The sequence below is a fragment of the Sardina pilchardus genome, chromosome 3, assembly GCF_963854185.1.
Source record: "Sardina pilchardus chromosome 3, fSarPil1.1, whole genome shotgun sequence".
Classification (NCBI taxonomy): Eukaryota; Metazoa; Chordata; class Actinopteri; order Clupeiformes; family Clupeidae; genus Sardina; species Sardina pilchardus.
The window spans coordinates 9,380,051-9,385,834 of record NC_084996.1 but is presented as its reverse complement, the minus strand read 5'-3'; the positions used below and the strand labels follow the sequence as shown (position 1 = coordinate 9,385,834).

At 39.3% G+C, this 5,784-nt stretch overlaps 1 long non-coding RNA gene across 1 annotated transcript; it reads right to left on the bottom strand.

Moving 5' to 3' along the window:
- Positions 1-315: 315 nt before the first annotated feature.
- On the bottom strand, positions 316-3,654 carry LOC134076581 (uncharacterized). The gene is made up of 3 exons (XR_009938618.1): positions 3,603-3,654; positions 1,338-1,397; positions 316-353 (listed from the first exon to the last, which is right to left on the bottom strand). It is a non-coding gene; the product is annotated as an uncharacterized LOC134076581 (long non-coding RNA).
- Positions 3,655-5,784: the final 2,130 nt, after the last annotated feature.

Genomic DNA, 5,784 nt, shown 5'->3' with positions numbered 1-5,784 from the left:
TAAATATCAAAACTGAGTGATCCTGAATACCGTACCTGAACAAATGACTCCAGCATCTTCAACATGAGGACACCCTGTTGTACTGTGGTCTATCCATCCCAAATGTTCACAGTTCTTCAGCGTGGATTCTGATCCCTCACACCTCACTTGAGCCATCCAGCTTTTCCCTGATCCCTCTCCAAAGTGAGCCCTATCCAGAGCCTTTACAGCATTACCACAGCCCAACTCTCTACACACCACAGCAGCATCAGGCATATCCCAGTTATCATCACACACGGTGCCCCACTCTCCTGCATGATAGACCTCCACTCTCCCAGCGCATCGACTGCCTCCATTCACCAACCTCACAGCACCTTACGTGACAGAGACAAAGAGATAAATGCAACCCCAATTCCAAAAAAATTGGGATGTTGTGTAAGGTGTGAATTAAAACAGAATGCTAGGATTTAGAAATCATGTTAGCCCTATACTTCAAGAATGGTTCAAAGACGATATATTATCTGTTGAAACCAAGACATTGTATTGTCTTTTTTTTGTTTTTTTTAAGGTCAAAAGGTCACCCATTTTTGAGCATCCTCCTAATGGGGTCATGAGTCTACAGTATGTGCTAAGTTTGGTTATGATACATGAAAGGGTTTCAATTGACTGTCACGGGTGAATGCTTTTGAAAATGGCTCCCGAAAGCAATGCATGTGTTCAACTTGACATTTATTCGATTCTGTGATATATTACAACTCATGTCTCCCATATTATTTAAAGGCATTGCAAAAAAATAAGGAAAATGAAGTTGTTCATCTCACTCTAAATGTCCTTCTAAATGTCACATTTAATTTTGTGAACAACATTATCTTCTACACTTTAAAGCAACACTAAAAAGTTTTTCGTACCTTAAATAATGTTTCCAAAAATAATTTCAGTGGTTCATCAACTCGTAACAGGGTGAACAGCACTTCTGGATTCGCTTCGCAGGCTTCTATTGGGTATAACTGCACTATGTAAATTGACCAGATTGGGTAGAGGATCTGTAGTTCAATGGAACTGGATATAAACTACATATTTGACTTACAGTGTACAATATATCATACTAAAACCATGTAACATCCTCTACCATGTCTATGAACATCGTTATTTGCTAGATAAACAAATTGCGTGTGTCCGACAGAGGAAAAGTGCTGTAGTGTTGCTTTAACTGAAGAGCAAAAAATTAGTAAGCGGGTAGTGCAAAAATTTTGTCTATTCACAAAGTGAATGAGTCTTGTGAAATCAGGCTAATCAATATCTGGATGGGCACAAGGTATCATTTAGTATTGCTAAATTCAAAGTCATTAAATACTTACCTTGGCTTGTAGGACTTGTGACTCCAGGTGTAGTAGTATGTGAAGTTGTAGTGGTCTTTCCTGTGGACAAAGTTATAGTTGTGTTTTGTACATGTGACAAAATCTTGATGTTTACATTTTTGTTTATGTTAATTATTCCTAGCAGATGCTTTTATCCAAAACAACTTCAATGACATAAACATTAATATTGAAATGAACAGGTTAAAGTAAAGACATACAGCCTAAATAAAAAAAAAATAGAAAATGTCTATAACAGTAATAGATTAAATAGAATTCAACCAAACTGTGACACTGTAAAGATAGTTATTGTTAGGTAAATCCCCGAGACCTGGGCCCAGTTTCCCTAAAGCATTGTAAGCTTAAAGGGGAACTGCGCAGTGTTTTTTTAAGCACTGCACTACACCCATACAGTACATGGCTAGCACTGGCTAGAACAAAGTAGCAATGGTGTTTCTCAAAGAGGAAACGGCAGACTGAAACCAATTGAGGAGTGTCGTAAAACATATGCTGAAGCTGTAGTAGGGGGAGCTCTGCAGAGAAACCTGTGAGTGAAACTTAAGAGAACAGCAAAGAAATTGGACAAAATGCAAAGTTTCCCCTTAAGAAGGTGGGGGGGAAGGGGTCAGCAGAGTTTAGGCTACTCAGATCTACCACAATGTCATGTATTAATACTTGCATTGATTTGATTTGGATTTTTAAATAATACAGAAGCATACAATTTTTTTTATATTTGTCAAAATATAACAAGGTTCTAATCAAATTTTGGATAAGCCGAGCTATGAAGAAATAAGTCGAGATATTGTAAGTCGAGCTAAGTTATTATTTTGCTATTTACTTATACACTAATCCAGCGAAACACGGAAGTAACACAAAACCGCCATTACTGCGTGACTGGCTGCTAAGAAATTAGCCCGTTGGTTCCATAGGCGGCTGTTGCAGAGGTTAGCTGTCATTAATACACGTCTTAATACCTTATGTTGTTAATAAATTACCTTCATTGGTAAGTTTTGGCACAGTCTGACATCATTGATCCAATGTTCCCTTTCACCTGACATTTTCTTTCATGAGCGGGATCTCTTGTTAGACATTCTCTGACAGGATGCTTTCATTGAAAAGCACAGGCAAGTGTCACTCGTCACACTCGCAGGCACGCAGTAATGGCGATATTCAAGATGGCAGCGCCCATAAAGTTCGCGCTGGATTAGTGTATAGCTCTGTGTCTCCTCTTTCATCTTGGTTCGTGAGTAATTCAAATGAGAGTAATGGGTGCATGCTGGTCGGTTGAGCTATATGACATTTTTTATTTTTTCTGCCTCTTCCTCTATTTTTATAACCCCGAAGGATTGATGTACTTGGTATCAATGGAAAGCTCTGTACTTGATCGTACAGACAAGTACATAGTCTCAATGGAAAGCCCCACTTCTGCTCTTTCATGCAATCACATCTCGCTGCAACTAATAGTTGCGGTGCAACGTAATACAGAAGAATGAGTGCATTTTGCATCAATCGGGCTGTGAAAAGCTGTGAAAACACTCAGGGCCAGGGGCTTCATTTATAAAACTTTGCGCAGGATTTACGCCAGAAGATAGCAAGCGCACAAAACTCGTGCACACACTCGCGTGAACAACATGCCAAAAACAGAGGGAAAGAGTAAGAAGCGCAACTTCACAGACTGTGAAGTGGAAGTTTTAGTTGATGAGGTGGAGCAGCGTCCAACTGTTTTGTTTGGAGGCCATAGTACGGGAGTACTTAAATGAGTAAAGGGTTTAATGTTTATGAACAGTCGAGGAATGGTTACAAATACTTTCAGGATTTACGAATTAATCACCCACACCCAGAAGGCAACCATCGCTCCAGCATCCAGTCTGCGCTCCCAACGCTGCTATGTCTCAATATTGATTGATTGATCGATATTATGCCATTTATTCATTCACCCGTTTTGTTCAAAAGTGAAGACAATCAAACTCACAGTTGATTTCAAACCACAATCATTGTTATTTAAACATGCTTTCATTATTCTCCAATTCATGATATAAATAAACCATTTTTATATACTAAAATATATAAACCATTTATATATATATATATATAAATGACCCTGCCATCCAAACAGTCCACTAATGCTCTACAGCCAAGGATAACATGTACTGTCCCTTGTCTCGTGCAAGACCCTTAAACATCACAGAGCTTTCACTACAGTGACTTGCCAGGTCCAAAACATAGTTAACCCACAGGTGAGGTTGTCAGCCAGACACTGAAACTCACCACCATAGCAGAAGAAGGGGAGTTTCTCGGTGCAGCTCTGTGTCTCCCATCCACTCTGACTGCCAGGAGTCTGCAAGGACGCAGCACACCTCTTGCTGGAGTTTAGGTGCTTCAGCTGGGGTTCCGACCAGTTGAAGAAGAAGGGCTTGCTTTCATCAGACCATGTCCAGTCCTCCCCATATGGGTTTATCCACAACGGAGAGTATGATGAGTGTACACCTAGACTGTGTTTCTCGGCCTGTGTCCTAAAACTGGCCAAATGGTCACACCGCACTTCACAGTTCATCTGAGCATCTGACCATGTCTGATCATTTGCCCAAAGGGTCAAACCCTGGTCTGAAACTGGTAAATACACAAGGATAATGTTCCTTTATCAGAAAGGTAAGATTGAGTGCCACACACACACACACACACACACACACACACACACACACACACACACACACACACACACACACACACACACACACACACACACACACACACACACACAGAATGCTACAAATGACGCTAGTGATGGATATACTCATGTTGCCAAATATTGGTAAGACCTTCTGTTATTATCATGTGTGACTGCAGCAGGGTGGAAGTTTATTTGTAGTGTGTGTATGATTGTGTATGATTTCATGTTGAAGCCTTATACCGTATGTGAAATTAATATTTGGTATATAGACCAAACTTTTTTTCAGGTATTGAAAGGCATTGGTTCTTACGTCGGCAGGCAGATGCGAACAGAGCATAACAAGGACATAGTCCCCAACTTCCATGATCATTTTCAAAACAGGAACAATCTGTCAAAGCACCACTGATGTTCTCAAATTCACTACTCCAGTTCTGCAATTTGTTGTACAGGCCTATCCAGACCCGGCCGCTGATGCTGAGATTTACGCTGAGTTCATCTAAGCTCTGCATCTCTCCAATGTCTCTGATGATGGCCAGGTCAGTGTACTCCTCTCTACAGTAGGTCTGGGCTTCGGTCCATGTCTTGGGGTCAGCTACATAGTGGTACTGACAAGAGGCCAACTCGAAAGCTACAGGGTGGGGAAGAGAGGGATCCTTAGAGCAGGAGTCATACATAGCACATATTAACATGCCAGCACTAACCTACACAACAGCAAGCGGGTAACAGTTAGCAGCGGGTTTGATATTCGCTGGATATTCGTTTTTGAAATACATTTTCTCATTCTGATTGCTGACATTTTCTCATTCTGATTGCTGTAGTAGTTGCCAATGGTAGTCTGCTACTTACTACAGGTAAAGTTTTGCTGATATCTGACATTATGGTGAAACAGTACACATTTAAAGTTTTATAATAGGCACCAAAAATTAGCAAAAATATATTTTCTCATTCTGATTGCTGTAGTAGTTGCCAATGGTAGTCTGCTACTTACTACAGGTGAGGTTTTGCTGATATCTGACATTATGGTGACACAATACGCATTTAAATTTTTAAAATAAGCACCAAAATTCAATACATATATATTTTCTCATTCTGATTGCTGTAGTCGTTGCCAATGGTAGTCTGCTACTTACTACAGGTCACGTTTTGCTGATATCTGACATTATGGTGAAACAGTACGCATTTAAATGTTTAAAATATGCACCAAAAATCAATAAATATATATTTGCTCATTCTGATTGCTGTAGTAGTTGCCAATGGTAGTCTGCTACTTACTACAGGTAAAGTTTTGCTGATATCTGACATTATGGTGAAACAGTATGTTTTATAATAGGCACCAAAAATTTGCAAAAATATATTTTCTCATTCTGATTGCTGTAGTAGTTGCCAGTGGTAGGCTGCTATTTAACAAAATTGCATATTCATCGTCTGTTTGCTGTAGTTGGCCTGTGGCCAATGGTAGGCTTCTACTTAGGGAGACTTTCAATGAAACAGGGTAAGAACAATTCTGAAAAACACACTAATGGCATTGTCAACGAGTCATTTTTTATTACAGAATATTAAAGAAGGATGATATCTATAATAACAAGAGACACCTAAATAAAGATATAAATAAAGTAATAAACAGTGACACTTAAATGAAAAATATGAATACCATAATAATAAATAAGATGCAGAATTCACAATTCATGCATAGACGGATAGCAGTCTACCATTGGCACCTACTACAGCAATTTGAATGAGAAAATATATATTCATTGATTTTTGGTGTATATCTTACAC